The following is a 23,500-nucleotide window of genomic DNA, read 5'->3' on the forward strand; positions in this document are numbered from 1 at the left end:
TCCCCATCTAGTTTTCTAATATTATCCCTCCCCTCCCCTCCTCCTTATCCTTTGAGCTTTGATACTGCAGCTTTCAATTCTCCCCCGGGTTACCTCTGTGACTGTAAATAACATATTTCCATCACTGTGTCACCCTCCATCAACCTTGGGCAACATGTCAATTCCTTTTTTTGCAGAATAAACCACAACTACAGACATAATCTTTGCATTACCAAATCTTTGCGTTAACATTTATTTATGCTTTAGTTCCAGGCATGTGTACTTTGTCTATTTAATTTTAAAAGGTAAAAGCGAATGGCTGGTATTTATATTGTTGAGTAATATGGGTCACTGCTGAACCGAGTACGCACTAGGTTTGTACATTTCCCAACTGGTTTCTGGGGCTGGGTAGGCTCAGGTCCTGATCCCTTGTCAGTGAAATTGAGCCTGGCATTGGGCTCTGTGCTCAGCACAGAATCAGCTTGTCCCTCTCCCTCTGCTCCTCCCCTCATGCACACTTTAACTTTAAAATGAATGAATGAATGAATGAATGAATGAATGAAATCTTTAAAAATAAATAAAAAGAGCAAGTGGCTAGAGGAAGAAATATAAGAAACAACAACTGGGTATGAATCAGGAAGGGTGAAACTCAGGAAGGGAACAAATGGAAAGAGACAGATTATGGCAAAGAGAGGAGGAGTGAGAACAGAGGGCCCGGGAAGAGAAAAGATCTTCTGGGCGAGGAGGGAGGAAATAGGGCAGGTCAAGGCAAGCACTGGCAGCCTGGGAAGAGGGGAAGCAATCTCAGGAGTGGAGACAAGTAGGGAGTGGACGAGCAAAAGGACACAAGAATGCATCTGGGCAGAGGCTGGGAGAGGAGAAAGCCTGGCCCCTGTCCAGCAGCCTCACACGGGGGCCCTCTGGGCAGTGACTCACGGAAAACGGCTGCACAGCCCTTGGGTTGAACCACTACTCCAAATCACCAGGAAGCTTAGCAAACTAAGAAGTTATCAAAAATACTCAGGGTAGAGCCAGCTGTTGTTGCCAACTTCATACAAGATTATAAAAGTCACTTCTCAGCCTTCCCAAGTCCATGTCATTGACAATCCCGTCTGTTGAGTCGTTCGGTTTTCCCTCCCTTCTAAAGCCCTGCGGTTTCCTATCCTTCCCGCCACCCTCTGTGGAACTGGGGACCTCCCTGCAGCTCACCTCTCAGTAATCTGACGATGTGCTCAGTGACTTCAGCATGGGCAAATAGAGTGTACCCAGATCTTAGCAGACGGGCAACTCTGCCTTGAAGGAAGACATAAAAGGGAGGGGAGATGTCATACAGGAACACTCTGGAAAGGAGATGTGCTGACGGGTTTCCAGCCCTGAGAAGGTCCAGAAGCAGCACAGCTCAGGGCATGTGCTTCTCCTGGTCCCTTGGTTTCCATTTCCTTAGTCAAAGAATGATGGTGGGGCGAGGATGGCGGCAGGGACTGAACTAGATCAGAAATGGCTCTGGGGTAATGGACATTGGGGAGGGTATGTGCTATGGTGAGTGTTGTGAAGTGTGTGAACCTGGCGATTCACAGACCTGTACCCCTGGGGATAAAAATACATTATATGTTTATTTAAAAAAATAAAACAACTATAAACAAAAAAAGAAAAAGAAATGGCTCATATGTCTCTTCTCACTCCTGGGAAGCATTTTCTTAGAATGCTGTGGTGAAAGAGACTCTGAGGCTGCCTTGAAGATGGATAGGAAAGTGCTAATATTGCTCCATGGGATCAATACCTGCCTTAGATTACTGTCCTAGCAGGTGTCCCTTTTTGCCACTGCCAATCCTCATCAAACTTCTCCCCAGGATCCTAAGAGCTGCTGCTTAAATTCACTGAGGCCAACAAGGGTCCTATTGCAATATTCACACTGTTGGCCCAGGAGAGATGCAGAAACCTGACTTGCTCTGTCTGTAGCCTCAAATATGCGCTTGCTCAAACATGCTACACTAGTCTCCCAAAATTCAGGTTTCCTGGTGCTGCCAGAGACCGGGGTTTGGCGAGCATCCTCTTCTCTGTGGCACATTGCCAGAGAGGACGTCCATCTTTCTTAAATTTCCCTCTAGCACGTGCTGAGATCTGGGACTGGAATTTATAGGTCAATTCTGTGTAACACTGGGAGGATGCTGAAAATAAAAAGCAGGTCATTTCCTCCTAAATTTGTATCTTTTTTGTGTAGTTCCAGAACCGTTAAGATCTTAAGAATGATGATTACAGTCCAGCCAAACTTCTTTGGTGATCTATCTCTTGTCTCCAGCAGTATGTGTGTATGTATTCTATACAACTTAAAAAGCATATAGATGACATAATCCACACAACTCTTCTATACAATGAGCTTCGATTTTCATCTTCACAACAGGAAGAGTAGATATTACTTTTTCCGTCAACCAGGATGAAATCAAGTGTTCTGGGAGTGCATATAATCCCTACATACGGCTGAAAGAACAGAACTAGAACCGGAATCTAGATCCTTGGACGAGAGGCTCCCAGAATTTACAAGAGCAGGAAGTTGGGGAAAAACTTGGAGAAGAAATTGAGTGAGGGGATGGGCAGCCAACTTTACTACAGGTCACCCCCATCCCTTGCTCTGAATAGGATCCAGGAAGCTGGGGTTCAGAGGCAGGTCATGGGAATAAAGTTATAATTACTGAGTGAAACAGCTGTTGAAATGAGCCGCAAACATTTTGGCTTCCTCTTCCCCTTCAGAATCCTGTATGTTAGTGGTTTCCAGTCCATGTCCTGAGAAGCGTTTGAGTTCATGAAGGCTCCTAAGGGTGATCATGACGGTATAAGGGAACTTGTCCACAGTGCCATGTTCATCTGCTTTCGATACCGGGCATCCGCGTAAGATTTAATTTGAAGAAAGAACATTCTGCTACTTAGAAAAAAAAAGTTTGAAAACCATGGTTATACAGTACTATTTAACCTCTTGCCCGTTTCGTTCTCCAGGACATCTGGATAATTTTCAGCCAAGGAATTTGCCGTTAAAAGAGGTAAGCCGTGACCCATATTGACAGAGAGAGAACAAGGAGCTGGGGTAATGATCAGGCTTAAGACACAGGCTTTAGAAGCCACAAAGGACATGAAAGGACATGGTCATCCAGGGTCAGAGGAGGTTGGCCCACCAAGGCTGTGAGGGTGGGAACTCGGGGCTGTGCAGGACTACATTAGTGAACGTGTGTGGTGCCAGTAGGAACCGAGAAATGGATGTAAAGGATTGAAATCCCAGGTTTTTATCATGCATACATCAGAGTTCCTTTAGTTTCTGGAAATCCAGATTGGGCTTCACTCCTGGGAGCCTTGATGCTCTAAGTTCAACTGGAAACACTACCAGCCACAGTAAAGAGAATCGCGTTTGGTCTTCTATTTCTACCTGTTGCTTTCATAAATGTGTGAAATCAACATTCAACCCTGTCATCCAGCTAGACTTTCCTGAACTAGTGAGCCTGGCTCATTTCAGGTCAGGATCCAGGACTGGGTAAAGATTTAGGAATAAGAATGGGCACAGGTTCAAATTATATAAGAAAATAACTAAATTTAATCATAAGCCATCATCATCACTATCCCAAACCTCTTATAGAAAATCAACCTTTTTTTTTTTTTTCCTACTGCAAAAGAAAGATCGAAGGTCTTGTCAGAAATCATTTTGGGGATTCTGAAACAAAGACATTTCGGAAGCATGAAGACATGGTCATGCAAGCAAGACCAGCAATGCAATCAAACGCTACCCTTTCCTTGACCTCTGTGTCATACAAACAGCAGCGGATATGCACTATTACCTCAGAGAGGGGGGCAAGACCTTGGGATGTTTCATCTTGGATATCCCTGAGTGAAGACTGAGGTGGAGCACCGGTCTGCCCATGAGTTGTGCGTGTGAATTCCTGAGTTCTGCAACCACTCAGCCTGAGCCAGCCCCCTGGTAATTACACATCCCCACGGCAGCGCCCCCGAACTCAATGTTACATTAGGCAATTGTGGCAGGCCCGTAACCTGATAGCAGCACATTATGTAGTTATGTGGGAACTCTGGTTTCTGGAACAGATTGAGGTTCCCAAGCTCTGGTCTTGTGCTCACTGGGTGTGTCTTTCACGAAATACTCTTTATGTAGAAAACAGACTAAAACACCAACATGGTCTTTGGGATGTTTTTCACCAGCAGTCTGAAACTGACCCATTTCCTTCAAAGGATTCTTGCCAAAGAAGAGCAAAGTTGCTAAAAACAATAAATAACCCTCTTCTCGGTCTCACACTGGTCACCCAGCTTGCTTAAATACTGTGCTTTGGGGGTTTGTTATTATTCTTTTTAATAAATTAAAACGTAGTGAAACAATGCTTTATCATTGATGACAGAGGTATTTTACATTCTTATTTCTTAAGGAACCTACTGAACTTCATAGGAAGGCTAAATGTATTGAGTCAGATTTAATAAATGAAAATGGGTGGGGACAAGGAAGGAGAGTGGAAGTCCCAGTTCCCATGCTCGTAATGAGAACCAAACTGCTGCTTTGCCCGTCTCCCACCCTTTATGAAAGCTGGCTTCGAGAGAACAGGAACGGAAGCAGCAGGACCAGAGGCGGGCACCTGCATCATCCAAACTGAGGGACTGGTCATCGGGCGCTTGGAGAAGAAAAAGGAGAAACCGGGTGTCACACCCCAGCAGCCACCTGGCCAGGATGGCCCTTCCGAGCCGCACTCCCATGTCCTCAGCAGGACGACTCAGATGATGGCCAGGGATTGGTCTCCCCTGACCAGATTTGCTTGCAGGTTACTTCTAAAGGCACACTAGGGAAGTCGGGGGAGCACGGATTTATCACAGAACAGACAGAAGTGGGAGCCTGTGGCAGAGAAAGGCAGGTAGAGAGATGAGGAAGGACAGGTCGCTGGCAGATGGCGGAGGGGAGGACAAGGACTGGGAAAAGCACATGAGGTTTCACGTCTCTCTCCTGGGTGCGCGTAGGATAATTTTAGGCAGGATGTGACACGTGAAACACACAATCTGAGAAGAGAGAATTTCAGACAGCATACCTAATGTCTGTGTCAATGATTTGGCTTGGTCACATGAATGAGTGCGTGCCAGGTCCCTAGCACAGCAGGCAAGAATCCCCTTGGCCTCCTGCCCTCGGGAGCTCCCTTGTCTAGCATGATTGTACCAGTGTGTGGGATGTGTACAGGGACACACGAGAAGGCTTGTTTCCCACCAAAATCTATAGGCGGGTATGCTGGCTCAGTTCTGGGCCATGCCCCTCGGCCACTGCCTCTTAGAGGGGGAGGGGAAACTACCTGTGATGCCATATCTTAGGAGCTTCCAGAAGGGAGGTTTGGAAGTCTGAGATGACATCACTTCCAATGTGCCAATAGCTTTCCCATCAAGGAATATTTCCAAAGGAAGGAGAGTGATCCCTTAGGTGGGCAAATTCTTACAAGAGGATATTTGTTGGGTTTTTTTTGTTTGTTTTTTGTTTTTTGTTTTAAAGATTTTATTTATTTATTTGACAGAGATCACAAGTAGGCAGAGAGGCAGATAAAGAGAGAGGAGGAAGCAGGCTCCCGGCTGAGCAGAGAGCCCTATGCGGGGCTCGATCCCAGGACTCTGGGATCATGACCTGAGCCGAAGGCAGAGGCTTTAACCGACTGAGCCACCCAGGCGCCCCATAAGAGGATATTTGTGAGAATACTTCACATCGTAGAATATTCTGACATATTATTTGTATTTTTAAAAATTTCTCACTTCAGATCAGCATCCCAATATTGATATTTTTGGCAAATCCAGTGTACTGCTATAGCCCCACTCTTTCCTAAGAGACTTACCCTTCAGCTGGGACAGATGGGGAAGCCATGGGGGTTCCAAGTGGTGCAACGCTCCCAATAGCAGGCAGGCCAGTGACCTAGGGTCGGGGGAGGAAAGAAGAACAGTCCAATGACATTCCCTTCTTGAGATGTCTGGGTTTGGGTAACTGAGCTACTGACTTAGCTGTAAGAAGGTCATGGAGATGGGGGCTGGGATGGCCATCATGCAACATGGGCTAAATGAGAGAAGAACAGAACACGTGTGGGGGATAGGAAGGGGAAGGGGGAGAGGAGACTACCCCTAAAAAGGATGGTTTGGGTTCCTGGCAACACTGCAAGCTCCATGAGCTGTTGTGGGGCTTTATTTCTTGTTTTTGAATTTCTGTGACTCTTCTGTGTTTCCTAACCCTCACACCTCTGTACCACCGCTCCCAGCAAGTCCCCTTCCAGAATACCACCTCATCTGGCTCTCTGTCCTTCCAACCATGAACAGGAATGCCTGAAGAAAACGTCTCTCAAACTCTACCCAGAATCACCTCTACAGCCACCAAAGCAAGACAAATGCAAACTTCCAGAAAAAAAGAAGAAAGAAAACTTAAGTGAAAAAGAAATAGTCATAAACTAGGTGTTAAGAGAGCTGACCGAAATATAATACATTTGGTTAAATTTAAACTTTTAAAGGTGCAGTTTAAACTAAAAAGTGTTCATCCTGCAGAAGAAAAAAGAAGAATGAAAGAGGGTAACCGGTGAGCAGGGCAGGAAAAGACCAAAAAAAAAATTTTTTTTAAAGAGTGAACAGAAGAGGGGCGCCTGGGTGGCTCAGTGGGTTAAGCCGCTGCCTTCGGCTCTCGGGGTCCTGGGATCGAGTCCCGCATGGGGCTCTCTGCTCGGCAGGGAGCCTGCTTCCCTCTCTCTCTCTCTGCCTGCCTCTCCGTCTACTTGTGATTTCTCTCTGTCAAATAAATTTAAAAAAAAAAAGAGTGAACAGAAGAAAAAAACCAGAGAGAACTCAGACACTCTTTCTATGAGGAGAAATGCCAAAAGGGATACCTAACTGTGTGCTACTTGCTTTACACACGCTATCTTGTTGGAGTCTCACAACCGGCACTAATTTTACGTAAGTGCAAACATGAATGCAAAACAGGTAAACTGCCAAAAACTAGCAGACAAAAAAGAACAAAATCCCTTGGCCGGCCGGCTCCAGAGCTGATGCTCCGGAGTCACTCTGAAGAAAAAACACGCTTGTCTGAAGAGCCTCCAGCAGGTGTTTGAGAGAAAGCTCACTGTCGTGAAATGCGAGACAGGGATCAATCAATCGTTCCTAAGTTTTCTCACCTGAAAGTCTCAGCAACAAATGTTGCAGATTCTACTGAGGGTTTGCAATTGTTGGGACTTTCCAAGCAGCTGGATCTTTTACAAAACAAACCCTGGCTTGAGACATGATTATCAAAAGAGACAGCTTTGGGGTGCGGACTTGCATGTAGCCTCAGCTGAGGTCAGTGTTGAGCAAACAAGATCAGGCGAAAGGATGCATCTTGGAAAAAGCCTGGGTATATTTGACAGAGAAGGTAACTACCAGCGAGGACAGCACAGACTCGGTTCTGGGTAGTATTTAGCAGGTGGATGTAGGACATTTATCAATGGGGGAGTCCTTGCTTTCCCCACATGTGGAAGGAAGACTTTATAGCACAATCAGGAAACAATTCAGCTACAAAGTTTGAAACAGACTTGCTCGTGACTTTGTTATAGCTGGCCCAAGAGCTTTAAAGCTCAAAGCAGTTCTGAGGGATCCCTATTCTACAAGGGAGCATGTTTGAGAGCAGAAAGACCAGAATGATTTATGCGAGATTATGTTCTGCAAGCCCAAGTCAGGCAAAAATCAGGATTTAAAAATGCTGACTCCCAGGTAAAGGCTTTCTGCTTTGGTGCCCTTGTTTTATAACACCCAAGGGGTCCTGTATTATCGCTTCCTTATTCACTCATTGGTCATAGATATATTGAAATACATATGCCTGAGATATGAGAGACACTGCCAAGTGCCAGAAAATTCAAAGAAGAAGACACAGTCTTAGCCCTGGAGGGTGCATATTATATACAGCCGTCCTCCATTGTGGGACTGGGGAATACTACATCTAAATTTTCCACTGCAAAGTTGGTAGAATACATATTATTTTATATAAGAATATTGAGTGCTATGTGAGCACATAGGAAGAAAATTACTTTGGTCTGGAGGAGTCAAAGAATGCTTCATTGGGGAGCCAATAAATAAGTAGATGTTTCAAAGTTGGAAGAAAAGTAGATTCTAAGTAATGGAAATGGTCTATGCATGGCTTTGAAAATAAAAAACAGGCATGTTTGAAAAACAGCATATAACCTGCTATGCTGGATTGTTGGGTTAATATTGGAAAAGTTCTCGAGTCAAATCATGAAAAATTTTCTGTGCTAATATAAGGTTAGAATTAAAGGTATATGTGTTACAGTTCTAGGAACAGCGTTCCGAAAAGAGAGGGATAGGATTATATTGTAGGCTTATAAAACAATTATGACTCAAAATAAACATGGGAGGGGCGCCTGGGTGGCTCAGTGGGTTAAAATCTCTGCCTTTAGCTCAGGTCATGATCCCAGGGTCCTGGGATAGAGCCCCACATCGGGCTCTCTGCTCGGCGGGGAGTCTGCTTCCTCCTATCTCTCTGCCTGTTTCTCTGCCTACTTGTGATCTCTGTCAAATAAATAAGTAAAATCTTAAAAAAATAATAAATAAACATGGGAAATTAAGAGTAAGCATTTATATAAACTCTCTCTACAACCTACTAAAAATGATAGTGAGGGAATTAACGAAGGTGAAAACTCCAAAGACAAAAAAGCTGTAGAGGAGACATCAGACACAATTTGTCAACTACGTTTTGGAAGATGGAAGCCGAAAGAAGAAGAGTAGCTAACTGAGCAAAATAGAGAAATCTAAAAGCCCAATAAAATCTAAGAGGAAGCCAAGAAGAAGCTAGATAAGTTGCTCTAAAAATTTCTGGAGAGGTCAGGAAATGGTGGTCCCTGATATTTGGAAGGAGGAATGGAGAGGAGACAAGAAACAAAGATTTTGTTGAAATCTGCATAAGTTACAGACCTTCCCTATACCTCACAGGTAGGCATCTTGCTCCTGCTCTGGTAAAAAGCAAGATGTTTGCTCTCTAGAGATGCTGAACCAGCATGGTTCTGGACTCAGTGATAGCTCAGAGCCAGAAAGAAATAGGATTAAGTAAAGACCATTATTCTGAAGCATAAGGCTTCTCCAACTCTCATTGACTTAGCTTCTTAAGCCTCCTTCCCTCACCTCCATAAATGTTGACATTCAGGCTTATGCTCCCCATGGAGGAGAATAGCAAGTTACTCTGTGGAGAAAGTGAGCAGCCCAAAAATAAAACACCTACCAATACTAACATGGTAATCACCCAACAAAATGCCTGGGTCCCATTTCATGGCTCTATAGGAAAGCTCAGTAGTCGGAGTGGCCTACAAAGGGCTCCCAACCAACTTTTTATTCCTTGACACCTGAATGTAAACAGGCAGCTGGAGATCTCCAGATAGATGAGGAAATGCTCTAATATGAAAAATAGATTTAAAAAGATTAAAAAACCCAAAACAAATACAAATAAATGGGAAAAAATAAACCATGGAGAAAAATCTAAAAACTACAAATATAAAAGTAGAAATTTTTTAAATCAATAAAAGAATGGGAAGTTGAGAAAGCCTTGCAGAAAATAGTACAAAAACGCAGTGATGAAAAATAAGAAAGTAAAATATGCACACCAAGCATATCATTATGATATGCCCAGATACTAGAATATACTAGGATTAAAGAGAAAAACAGTTCCCACACAAAGAACCACAATGGCATTGGATTTCTTAAAAGGATCACTGGAAGCTAAAAGACAGTAGACAAACAACTTCAAAATTCCAAGGAAAGTAAGTTCTTTCTACCTAAGATTTAATACCTGTCCGTATTTTCATTTCAGTGTGACATTAGAACAGAGGTATTGACAGATATGTGAAGTGTGGTAGACATTACTTATGCTCACCAAGATTTGTTTCTCCTTTTCCTCCGGGTACATGGAACACTATACTTCCCAGACCTCTCCAAGTTAGATGGGATCATGTGTTCTGATCAAGTAGGTGTGTGCAGAAGTGACATGTCATTTCCTGGCAAAAGCACCGAAGAGGATTGTATGAGTTCCATGCTTTCCAAAGAGGCCTGGTGTTGAGACAGCGGAACCAAAAGATGGGAGCATTTTCTGTCATTGAATTACCACATGAAAGACAACGGTACCAGAGGGTTGCCCGACCTTCAGCAGACTCCTGTGAGCAAGAAAAGACTCAATACAGTAAACCAAAAAGATGTGAGGCTTATTGTTACAGTAGTGTAGTTTAGGTTAACCTAATACACAACCTGTCATAAGTATTTCCAACTACACCATTTCTCAAGAAGTTAATGGCTACCCTATGGCCCAGCAATTCTAATCCTACGTGGTATACTCCCCCAAAAATGAGTTGCGTGTGTCCAAAAAAGGATGGACTAAGACTATTTGTGGCAGCTGTATTTATAACATCCAAATACTTCACATTCATACCACGTGCCACAGCAAAAAACAAACAAAAGAACAAACCACAGGCACATGCAACAAGGATGACTCTCCCAAGTATAAAATAAAGAGAAGAAGAGAGTCAGATCTAAAAGAGTACGTACTTCCTGTTTATTTACATAAGGTTCAAGAACAGGCAGAACTACCCGATGGTGATAGAAGTCAGAATGGTGATTACCTCATTGGGGATGTGTGATGGTGGAGGGTATTGACTGGGAAAAGACAAACTTTGTGGAGCAAACTTTGTGGAGTGCTGGAAATAGTATTTTTTTCCTTTTTAAAGATTTTATTTATTTATTTATTTATTTATTTATTTATTTATTTATATAGAGCCCGAGAGTGCAGGGAGGGGCAGAGGGGGAGGAAGACAGAAGAAGACAGAGAAGCTCAAGCAGACGCCATGCTCAGTGCAGAGCCCAACAACGGTGCTCGATCTGACCAACCTGAGATCATAACCTGAGTCGAAATCAAGAGTCAGACGCTTCATCGCTTGAACCACCCCGACGCCTTGATATTCAGTATCAGTGGTGGTTATACGAATATATAGATACAAAAATTAATTGGGCTGGACATGAGTTGAATATACTTTACCATATGTTTATTGTACCCTAACTACAAAAAGATTTTTTAAGAAACTACTGGAGATTGTGATTCACCAAAATGAGGAAAGTGAGAAATCATGGGATACAGGCACGGGAAACTCCCCCAATACCAGAGACAATTCCTAAGATGGCAAGTCCCAGGATGGCAGCTGAACGGCAGGCTGGAGAGTAGTCAGCTTAACTGAGGCCAGAGATGGGGAGGGGAGGGCAGAGGTTTAAAGATAGAAGAATCTAGAAAAAAGGAAAAAGAAAAAGAAATGGATAGATTATCTTGTGTTGATATCCATTCAAGGGAGTTTAACTATTCTATCAAAGAATTGATGAGAAATTAATGATAAACACACAAAAAATTAAGCAACAAAAAAGAGGCTATTATTAATGAAGTTACAAAACAGGCTACCATAGTATACTGTGTGGCTGAGCTATAAATTTAGCCCAAATATTACTACATAATTGCACTGGAAGGATAGAAAGAAGGAAAGCATGGTGGGAGGAGTGTGCCACAAAGGAGTGTGCTGAGAAAGTTCAATTCTCATCAGTTGTAGAAGAAAACCAGTCAAGAGGCACCTGGGTGGCTCAGATGGTTCAAGTCTGACTCTTAATTTAGGCTCAGGTCATGATTTCACAGTCCTGGGATCAAACACGGGTGGGCCTCCCTGCTCAGTGGGGAGTCTGCTTATCAACTTCTTGCCCTTCCCCGCCTGCTCTCGTGCAGGCTCTTTCCCTCTCTCTCTTTCTTTCTCTCTCTCTCTCATAAATACATCTTTACAAAAAAAGAAAAAAGAAAACCTGTGGAGAATACCTAGATTTAAAAAAAAAATAAGGAAATAGCTGCATGCATATTATTTAGAAACATGAAAGCAAAGAAAATAAGCAGTTGGAAGTGTTTCGACTTAAGATGGAGAAGGCAGAGGACCACTATTTTCATTGTACACCTTGCTGTATCATTGACTTCTAAAGATACATGCATGAAGTATTTCACCACCATGCTGAAGCAATTAGCAGACATGTCAGAAAACTCTGAGAGATCTAACATAAAATTAAATAACTCATTTCAAAGCATATTTTGATTCCAATTAATTTTTTTTAAAGACAGATTTATAGTACCTAGTAATTTTCATTGGTAGAGGAGGGGTTTGGGAGAGGTTATAAAATCATGCTGTAATCCTTTTAGGGATCCAAAAAGCTGGGACATCCAACTCTGTCAGCCCCAGGTGTTTACTTCAAAGAAACAACAGGTCATGGGAAAAATACATTCTATCAGCTTATCAGCTCTTTGACAGCTCATAGCATGATAATATTTGATCAGGGTTGAGATTTTTTAGATGTAAGAACTTTTGGTCACTATCTTAATTTCTGATTGTGCAATTTAAATGTGCTTTAAAAAAAAATCAGGGTTCTCTTAAAGGGAGCGTGACCCCATTAAAACAAGGCAACCTATGCCTAGAAGGGGCTCGTCCTGCTCCCTTTGCAGGACTATCAAGAGCCACCAGTTGTGGGAAAACATAGGTAGTGCTGTGCACCTTAAGATGGCTAAGAGTAGCAAGTGGACAAAAACTTCAATTTGAAGTGGCTTAAACATTAAAAAAAAAAAATGTATTCAATCATCTAAAATGCTCAGAGGTAGAGAGATACCAGACATGGATGAAATCGTGGATGTCACCGAGTATCCAATTCTCTTCTGTTGTTTTGGCATCAGCTCCATCCTGAGGCTGACACCTCTCTTGGTTTTAAGATGGCTGCTACTTCCTGCTGGGGCTAATGCTTCCTCTTTCAAGTGGCAGGAAAAGAGTAAGCATCTTTGATAATTCCCAACAACAGTCTCAAATGTGCTTGCACTGGATAGGCTTAGGTCATGTGCCTACCACTGAACCAGTCATTGGCCAGCAGATAAGATGCATGGGACCCCGGGGTGGGCTCAACCTCCCTAGAACCACACTGATGCTTAACATGGAGGAGGGGAGATAGATGGAGAAACAACCATAAATGTCCCCAAAGGTACTTTAAAAAGATGAAAGCTCAGAATGTGTACGCAGTTGTAAATGGACTATTTTAGGATTATCACGCAGTCCATATACTGTTACCTCCAAATTCTTATTTTAAACATCTTTGTGGAAACTGGAAGAGAGAAAGTCAAGAAGAGCAGGGTATTTGGAAAAGCAAGTGGGGACGTTTCCATAATAAGCTGTGTGTTGGGAAAGCATGTTTCTCCCACAGAATAAAGAGTAGAAGAATGTAATGCTATGGTGATATAAAGGGTTTAGGGTTTTCTGCTTGTTTGTTTGTTTGTTTTAAGGATTTAGGATTTTGACTAGATCTAGTGATCTCAGAATAATAGGCAAACTCTAAGAAAGTGCCTAAATCAAGCTGGGGGAAAACCATAGCTGAAACTGAAGAGTTAGTTGTGGTACATTCGAAAGAATTTGTTCAAAAGGTCAAACCACAGAGGACTGAATTCTCCTGAGACTCCTAGATTGAGTTATTTATATTCAAAAAAGGATACCAATGTCCACCTTACATGGCTATCAGGAGAATTAAAACAGGTATTATTCACAGCACCATGTTAACTTTTTTAAAAAGGCAGATAAAAAAAATAAAATAAAATAAAATAAAAATTAAAAAAGGCAGATGATGCAAAATCAATGTTTTTAAATTATTTTGTAATGAAGTTAACAAAAAAGAAGTGTACCAAATTATAGAGAGGTAATTATCTCAAAAAAGAAAAAATATATTTAAAAAAAAATCTATGCCCAGTTAAAAGATTTAAAGATACTATTCCAAAATATTAGTTATATCTGTTGGTGATATTATGAATACTTTTTTCCTTTTGAATTATCCTGAAGTTGTTAGCCTAAAGTTTAACAAAGTTCATGTATTTACTTTTTTGTAATAAGAACCAAGTACATTTTCAAACCTAAAGAATAAAAAGAAATCTAATATTAAGAAGGAAAAAAGAAAAAAGACACTATCTGTTTAAGTATGCATAAGGACTGAAGGAGGAAGCAGTGTACGAGGAGAATATGAGTAACCGTTGAAGATGGGAAAAGCTACCGAAGTTCATAATGCAAGATCTTTCTCAATTTCCGATGGAGTTATAAGGCTGATGAATGTTCCACTTTCCCCTAAGTCTAAGCGCTGACAATGTAAAAATGTGTGATTGAGGGGAAGACTGCATTACCTTTGGCTCCTTTGATTACAGCCTGTGTGAACGCAGACACGCTATCTTACCATCGCATTTAGCGGAGGGCCATCAAAATTGCAACCCCAGTCCTAGGAGGGAATAAATATCCTCTCTAATGCCAGCCTTGCGAACTCAAATCAATTGGTGATGGAAACTGCCGCTCTGGGGAAGAAAAAACACACAAGGATTCCATAATTTCAACAAACGTGAAAAAACAGTACTCTGGCATGCATATGTGTTCAGGAGAGATGAAGTGATCATTTTAAGATGTCTGAATTTTGTCTTTCTCATTCTGCTTGTATTATTTTGGTCAATATGTTTGTTGTAAATACTGTGGCTCAGTATCTGGTGAAGATTCTTATTTAGGCTGGACTGCGGCCACAGTAGAACCAGATAGTACTTAATTTGCTTGACTATTAATCATGAGATCTTTTAACTTATTGGCTTTAAGATTGCTAAACAATCTGACCATGGTAGAAGTGAACAAGACTGTTCTGCGGGCATGGATCGCATTTGTCACTAGTCAACGCTTTGCAGAATACTGGGTATATTTTAGACTAGTGTTTAAAAAGGAGAGAATAAGAGGAAAATGAATAGATTCCATATTGCCTGATATCTCATAAAGGGGTAAATATTTAACAATTGTTTTGCGAGTATTCTCTAGATTAATAGATGGTCTGAAGCAATTTTTAAATATTTTTATAGCTATTAGAATTATAACAAGCAAGGGCTCCTGGGTGGCTCAGTGGGTTAAGCCGCTGCCTTCGGCTCAGGTCATGATCTCAGGGTCCTGGGATCGAGTCCCGCATCGGGCTCTCTGCTCAGCAGGGAGCCTGCTTCCTCCTCTCTCTCTCTCTCTGCCTGCCTCTCTGCCTACTTGTGATCTCTCTCTGTCAAATAAATAAAAATAAAAAATCTTAAAAAAAAAAAAAGAATTATAACAAGCAAGCTCATTGATTCTTGTGTTTGTATTAAATAGGTGGTAAAACTAATCACAAACTAAATTCCAAGTGTATTTCAGGTGCTTTAGTCACATTGCAAATTTGACCCCAGTCACTCAATTCTTTGCAAAGTTCTCATCGGATAAATAAAACAGATGATACCAAAATGGGCGAAGTTTGTAAGGACATTATTATCTAGCATCATAATAATGATTATGATAGTAGATCCTATGAAACACTGATCAGGGACCAGGCCCTGTGCTAAGCATTTTGCAAATAAAATTGATTGATTCTTCCAAAAAAGGAACATAAATCAGATCATTTCTTCCATTTTACCATAAGAGGTTATTGCATGTTGGAGAGGATCATTAACTTGCCCAAATCCACAGGTATTGGGTGAGGAGGTAATGTTTGAACCCAGGCAGGCTGAATTCCCAGTCCATACAGGACGACCCTATAGTAGAGCTAAAACTGCCAATAACTAATGGGTTTTATTCTGGGCTTTCATCTTTTTTACTTGTCGGGTGTTTCTTTAAAACATGCCAGTTTTCAACTTTTAAATCCTTTTCATTTCATTATGGCATATTACAACTCTATATTAAAAAGTAAAAAGGTGAGGCGCCTGGGTGGCTCAGTGGGTAAAGCCGCTGCCTTCGGCTCAGGTCATGATCTCAGGGTCCTGGGATCGAGTCCCGCATTGGGCTCTCTGCTCAGCATGGAGCCTGCTTCCTCCTCTCTCTCTGCCTGTCTCTCTGCCTACTTGTGATCTCTCTCTGACAAATAAATAAATAAAAAATCTTAAAAAAAAAAAGTGGAAAAGGTAATATGTCAATTGTACAGATGGCTCTGATTTAGGATGGTCTGACTTAGAATTTTTCAACTTTACGGTGGTGTGAAAGCAATACAAATTCGGTAAACTTTGGATTTTGATCTCTTCCCAAGATAGTGATGTGCAGTCTGTGATGGTCCAGTGATGCTGGGCAGGGTCAGTGAGCTGCAGCCCCCCAGTCAGCCATGGGGTCAGGAGAGCGAACAACTGATACCCTTAGAACCATTCTGTTGCTTACCAGTATGGTTTCAATAGATTATATAAGGTAGTCAACACTTTATTATAAAATAGGCTTTGAGTTAATGATTCTGCCCAACTGTAGGCTAATGAAAATGGTCTGACTTTGCATAAGGTAGGCCAGACTAATTAGTGATGATGTTTGGTAGTTTATGGGAATTGAACGCTTGTCCAACTTTTGGTGGGTGTATCAGGAAGTAACCCCAAATTGTAAGCAGAGAAAAATCTGCATTTCATTTTTATTTTTATAAAAGGAAGACAGTAAAATAGTGTTTTGGACTACAGTATAGGAGAGCATATGTGTGTGGTATGAATGCAATAAATTTTGATAATATAATTTAAATTTCTTTAGATTCAGCTCTTGAAAAGAAGAAATACCGAATGACAATGAATGCTAGAGGGAAGTTTGATTAAGACAGTCTTTTTTTTTTTTTTTAAGATTTTATTTATTTATTTGACAGAGAGAGAGAGAGAGAGAGATCACAAGTAGGCAGAGAGGCAGGCAGAGAGAGAGAAGGAAGCAGGCTCCCCGCTGAGCAGAGAGCCTGATGTGGGGCTCAATCCCAGGACCCTGGGACCATGACCTGAGCTGAAAGCAGAGGCTTTAACCCACTGAGCCACCCAGGCGCCCCTGATTAAGACAGTCTTAAACTGAGTTTATAGCTCTGTGTTTCAGAGAGAAAAAAATTATCTAGATCGGGATGAGGAATGTGTCTTCAGTTCTTAATTATTAATTTGTTACTGCCTATCACAGACTCTTTACTAGAATGGTATTTCTAGACCAAGTATAAAAGACAGAGAATGCTTGATAATAGTTTTTATCAAATCCCACCTACTTCAAATATTTAGAAAATTTTTGTTAGCTCAGATGTTCAGAAAATTACCAGAATTAATGCTATGTGATTTTAACAATTTATTCTATGATGTCTTCAAATCAACCCAATTACTTTCCTCAAGATCCAATTAGTTTGCAATAGCAGTTGCCAATTTTTTTTTTGAAGTTTTTATTTATTTATTTGACAGACAGAGATCACAAGTAGGCAGAGAAGCAGTCAGGGGCATGGGGGTAGGAAGCAGGCTCCGGGCTGAGCGGACTGGATCCCAGGACACTGAGATCATGACCTGAGCTGAAGGCAGAGGCTTAACCCACTGAGACACCCAGGCACCCCAGTAGTTGCCAGTGTTTTTTTTAAAGCAAGAGATGTTCACCATGGTTTTTATTCTCATGTCTACATTATTGAAAAACAGAAGATAAACCAAAAGAGGAAAAATGCTTTCAAATTGCCGCCTTAAGGAAAAAAAATGCCAAGACACATGGGTGGCTCAGTTGGTTAAGGGTCTGCCTTCAGCTCAGGTCATGATCCTGGTGTCCAGGGATGGAGTCCCACATCTAGTTCCTTGCTCAGCAGGGAGTGTGCTTCTCCCACTGCGTGCTGGTCCTCCTGCTTGTGCACACACTCTCTCTCTCTCTGACAAATAAATAAATAAAATCTTTTAAAAAAAAATGCCCCTTGGTTGATACTTGATTTGGGTTACTTGATTTCTACATTATAGAATTCACTAGACAAGCAGTCAGATCTGAATTTGTAAAGATTAGGCAATAAAGACCTTTCTTCTCTTCTTTTACTTGGAATAGTAATACCACATCTTCCACGTAATGAGTACTGGTTTGAAAATGTTTTTTAAAATATGAACTATTTAGATCGAACTCAGTAAACAAAAGCACTACATCTTTGTTTAGCTACGCCAATTTGAGAAATTACGTAAGTTTAGTAGCAACAAAATATTTGAGTATTCTTGGGTTTAATCGTTGCAGTAACTTAGGAAAAAAAAAAAACTATTCCTGTTTATTATTTGTGATGTTTGGGGAATAAATGTGCTGATAATTCTTTTGCAACCCTAACACCTAACATGTACGCAACAGGACCCTTTCTAAGTTTGGGACCCTATGAGGTACTCAAGCAAGCATTCACTTCTCTCACGCTTGAGGTCACAAGTTTTTGCAAGTCAAAAAGGTTGACCATGCCAAAAACATCATGCCACACACTACCAAATAAAAGAACACTGTTATTCTTACAGGGAAAGGTTTGACAAGACAGGAAATAGGCAGGGTCAGAGAAGTTTACTTAATACTGAGACTTATTTAACCATCGGGAAACCAAAATACAATGACAGTTAAAAAAATAAACAAATCGCCATTACACAAAACAAAACCCCAGGATACATGGTCTCTACTGGAACTGATTATTAGATTTTCAGCAAGTACGGGAAGTGGGTATCCCCAGAGAATCCTCACAAAATTTCTAGACATCTTCACCATTGACTTTTGTTGCATGCCTTTTCCTGAGATAATGCGGACTAAAACGGTTTTAATCGGCGGGTAGAAATTCGAACAAAGAAAAATCAGTCTTAAAACGCTGCAGAAGAACTTCATTGAAAGGAATCATTTTAAAAGCGCGTTCTCTTAAAAATGGGGAGGGAAGAGGAGAGAAACAGAAAATGGAAGATAGGAAAAATCTAGCTGTTCATTACAATTTTCCATTTTTTGTTTAAACACAGCAGGAGGGCAAAGCTGCTGGCTTCGCTTCATCCTTCCAAATGCCAGGAGGGATTATGCAAACCCCACAGCCACCCAAATCTTATTTAAAGTCATAATCATTGTTCTCATTTAATGACTTTTGCCTTCTTTCACTCGAATATTGCTGCATCTTGTTTTCTGCCAGTTTGGACCCACTGGGAGTCGTCAATTCATAATTGCAGATAAACCTTTTTAAAAAAGAAAATGCTACCTTCAGAAAAAATAGCAAACATCAAGTGACATCTAGTGGATGTCTGGATGTTATTTTCTAAGGCCTCTGAAGAGCAGTATTCTCAAAAATATATTGCCTTAACATTGCTTATCATTTGGGTTTTTCAGGTGAAATCCTCTGTCTTTTCTTCAGACAGAAGGACAAGTTATCAGATAGGAAAGTGGCCATTATCTTTTCTCAAAGGAAAAAAAATCTCTTTTCATTAGCATAAGAATAGCAATTCTCGACCATTCTCGACCATTCTACAACCATCTTGGATGTAACTCGCCTGTAACTCACACCAGACAATGCGCAAAAAAAGAACTGATGGTGGGGTGCCTGGGTGGCTCAGTGGGTTAAAACCTCTGCCTTAGGCTGAGGCCCTGATCCCAGCGTCCTGGGATGGAGCCCCACCTGGGGCTCTCTGCTCTGTGAACCTGCTTTGATCTCTCCGTTAAATAAACAAAATCTTAAAAAAACAAACAAACAAAAAAAAACTCATGGTTTATCCAACGTTGGACAATTATTTGGGCAATACCAACTGTGTAAATGGTTCTTAAGAGAAGATGACATTTCAGGTTCGCAGTTTCTCTGTTTATCTGTGAACCTAAAGAGCATTATTAATTTGACAAATCTGTATTTAGTCCCACTATGGTCCCGATTTTTCTTCCCCTCTACCCCCTGCAGGAGGATTGTACATGCAAGTAGGTCCATTTTTCATAAACGAGTAACACTTGCTTGTTAGTTGCAAATTATTAAAGAACAGTGACTTAACGGAGAGAACAGCTGAAAACTTAACTGGGGTGGGATTGCGTAACAACTCCTCCCCAGCGATGCCATGTGTCCGAAAGGCGAAAGGCGTTGTGGAGAACACATGCCTTGTGTTGGCTGTCTAAAGACTGCATTTGTTAAAGAGACAGAAAGGGAAATTATAGGGGAATTAAAAGATGGTGTCTAAATTTAGTATTTTCTTTCCTTTCAAGGAAAGGAAACTTGGAATATGCAACTGTAACCCAAAAGCCAGCTGTCTGGCTGTCCCCAAGACTTGCAGCCTTTTAGAATCACTCTTCATTTTAATAATCAAACACACACACACACACACACACACACACACAGAGTCCTGCATGAAGACCTCCTCTGACTTCCTGTAGAATATCTAGCCTTCCCACCTTCCCTTCTATTCCCCCAATCATTTAAGGAATTCTTGAGAGTTCTGCTTTTTTTTTTTTTTTTTAGAGTTCCACTCACTGTTAATCTCAGCTCTGCATCAGCCTTCATAGCACTGTCTTGTTCTTTACCTACTTAGACCCGGATGCAAACTTTTTGGCTTCCTGTCATCCCCCAAAGCACCACTGACACTAAAGCTGCATGTGTGGTCACCTTTATGGCAGCTGGGGTAAGAGGAGGGAAGCTGCAGAACAGATGGCTCAGCGGACAGATGGACAGACTCTGTGCAATGATACAATGTCTGGGATTTGTTTCAAAATAATTCACTGGGTTGGGGATGGGGGAGCAGGTGGGGTTACAGAAGAAACAAAATCAGCTATGAGTTGAGAGTGGTTGACACTGAGTGATGACCGTGAGGTTTATGCATTCTATTTCTGCATCTGATGGAAATTTGCATAATAAATATGTAAAAGAACGAGTTCCTTGGCTATCCTTTTTTTTTTTTTTTTGTAAGATTTTATTTATTTATTTGACAGAGAGAAATCACAAGTAGATGGAGAGGCAGGCAGAGAGAGAGAGAGAGGGAAGCAGGCTCCCTGCTGAGCAGACAGCCCTATGCGGGACTCAATCCCAGCACCCTGAGATCATGACCTGAGCTGAAGGCAGCAGCTTAACCCACTGAGCCACCCAGGCACCCCTCCTTGGCTATCCTTAATGCAAGAGGTTTCTCTTTGGCTCTGCTCCCTTCTCCCATAGGCCTCTACCCCATTTTGGGGTCCCCTCTTATCTGAGTCTTACTGCCTCTCCTTCTTAGGCTGCCCAAACAAGCTTTGAGCTCTGGGACCCATTCTAAGACTCAGGGAGCCCATCAGAACGTCTTGCCAACTCCCTAAAAATAAAGAAACCAGAATTCCCTAAGAGGAATTCTGCCCTGGCTTTAAGACATACCCAGCTCAGGTAAAAATGATGCAACTGGCATGCTACCTGGAGTGCACAGTGTTCTAAAAGGTTAGTTCCCTTCCTCCTGCGATTTCTATTCTAATTGAGGCTCTCATGGTTGAGTCTAACAAAAGTGGACATAGATAATTATATCAGGACAACGCAGTTTAAAAGACAATAATCCGTGCCAACAAATAAGTCTTGGAGAGAAAGCACGGGTAAGATGTAGCACTGGGTGATTATTTTTGCCCTCTAACCAAAAGATATTCAACATAGACATCAGACATCGCGTCACATATAAACAGAAGTATCTTTAGAAATAAACAATGTATGTCTCTCTCCCGCTCAGCTCCACTGCAGTGGCCAAGGGCCATGCAGCTATCCCAGCAGATTCAGCAGAGGTGCACTGCCAGCCTGAGAAATCTAAACACACCCACACGTTCATGAACTTGGTGGGAGGGGAAGGAGGCACATTGGCCCCCAGCCCATGTAATTAACCACTTTCTCTCCCATATTAATCAGCATCAACTGGGCACCGGCTCCTTTCACTTAATGTTGTCAACTTTAGCCTAGAAAAGGCAGGCTTGGCTTTGTGCAGTTCTGAAGCTACCTGAGATTAATGTTCCAGTCCCCTCCCTCTGAAAAAGTCATGCAGATGAAGAGAGGAAATGAGGTTTACGTAAGGAAGAAGAGTTCTCACTTCAGCATGCATGTGTAGGCAGAATAAGAGAATTCGCTCTGATGATGATGCTAATACGAAGGTGGCAACTGTCTATTGGGCCCGAGAGGGAAGAAAGGGGTTCAGAAGTGTGGGCATGGGGAGGAGGAAGTAGCTGGGACTTCTGCAGCCACTTGCCAAAGGCCTCAGAGCAAGGGATTTGGGAAAGTGAATGTGTTCCCAGCAGTATGTGCCATTGTCCCCAAACACGTGGGAGACGATGTCAGCACTTACTTCTGGCACTAAATTGAAAAAACACTTCCTCTCTTTCTGCCAGCACCATTTTTTTCTCCCACTCACCCCCGGAGTTTGACACAATTTCCATTCCAAGGAGACCCGGCAATGATTCCAAGGAGACTGGCTAACATATTCCAGTGAAAGAGTTGGCAGACCGCATGAGACGGGCACAGGGATCATTTTAGGCTGAAATGAATTAGGAAACATTTTTAAGTTACCCTTTGAAGTTTTTATTGCCTTATCATCAAACAGCTTCTCTTCTTCGGCTGTATATTGATTTTTCTGACTATGAAAAAGTGTTTCATCTCTTCTATGATAATCAAACACAGTCTCAGTTCAATGGGCACCTTCTTTTTTCTGAACCATATTATTCCACATATCATGGCATTATCCTTCCCCACGCCCCCATCGGACAGGGACCTCAGAGAGCATTGGTCTTCTTCCAATATTATTTTTCCTATAATTCCCAACAATATAACGTTTCCATTCCAAACATATAGCTTCAGGGGATTACATCATTATTTGCCTTTGTTCTAGTGAAAGTATATTTTATGAGCTTCCTGTCATTTGTCCTGAGCTAGGCTACTATTTGTCAAAATATCACCTCTGAAATTGCCGGCTTTTCTAAGATGCCAGAGGAAAAAAATATTTCATGTCAACTAAAAGTTAAGCTCTTATAAATCTCACAGGGGTTTCAAAATGAAGCACACTTGGGATTTCATTTCCTTCTAAGTATAATGCCCTTTCTACTACTCACAGTGAATGGGCTTACAGAGGAATATTTTGTCACAGTATTTCCCTTCTAGCCCCTGGCATGCTAGAAAGTAAGTCACAAAGTTTCTTTCTTTCCTAGGAACCTGCACCTATTTAGTGTTTATATGGTAGGCAAAAGTTGGGTTAAACTCTTCCTTTGGTGGAGAAGGGGTATTATGAGATCCCAAGTCAGGAACCTTGGAGCCCAGTCCTACAACTGCTGATTTGGTTGGGTTTTATAACCCCAAGCACATTGTAACCTCCCTTAGTCTCAGGTCGTTCATTTGTAATCTAACACTGTCTCAAGTCTTAGAAAGTTTCATTCTCGACTTTGTTTTTATAGTTTCTCCGTGCTTTCTATCCATCCTTCCTTTGCCGTCCTCTGTGCTTACTGCCCAGCTAGCCTGGCGATAGTCTCTTAACCTCATTGTGACAGACATTAGATTACTATCAACCTTCTGCAGACTCAGCTGTGAGGATGTTACTCTTTGCCCCAAGCCTTCTATGGCTAGCCCCTGCTTCCCTGGCACGTAGGACCCTCTGGAGTAGACCAGCAGCCCACCATTCCGGAACAGCTATCAGCAATTCCTACATGTCCTTTGTATTCCAGTCTGCTTGCCATTTTTTTTTTTTTTTTGGCCATTTTGCTGACTGTTCCTTGGGCCT

The 23,500-nt window shown here is 41.8% G+C and overlaps 1 long non-coding RNA gene across 3 annotated transcripts; it reads right to left on the reverse strand.

Moving 5' to 3' along the window:
• Positions 1-202: 202 nt before the first annotated feature.
• Positions 203-22,329, reverse strand: LOC309866840. Of its 3 annotated transcripts, none has more exons than XR_014312823.1 (5): positions 22,145-22,329; positions 14,222-14,386; positions 9,881-10,157; positions 5,829-5,905; positions 203-2,899 (listed from the first exon to the last, which is right to left on the reverse strand). It is a non-coding gene; the product is annotated as an uncharacterized lncRNA (long non-coding RNA). The 3 variants fall into 3 exon arrangements; XR_014312824.1 differs by having other exon boundaries at positions 14,272-14,386; positions 22,145-22,318; XR_014312825.1 differs by having other exon boundaries at positions 203-2,896; positions 14,272-14,386; positions 22,145-22,317.
• Between the last annotated feature and the right edge of the window lie 1,171 nt (positions 22,330-23,500).

The sequence above is a fragment of the Mustela nivalis genome, assembly GCF_964662115.1.
Source record: "Mustela nivalis genome assembly, chromosome: 6".
Lineage (NCBI taxonomy): Eukaryota > Metazoa > Chordata > Mammalia > Carnivora > Mustelidae > Mustela > Mustela nivalis.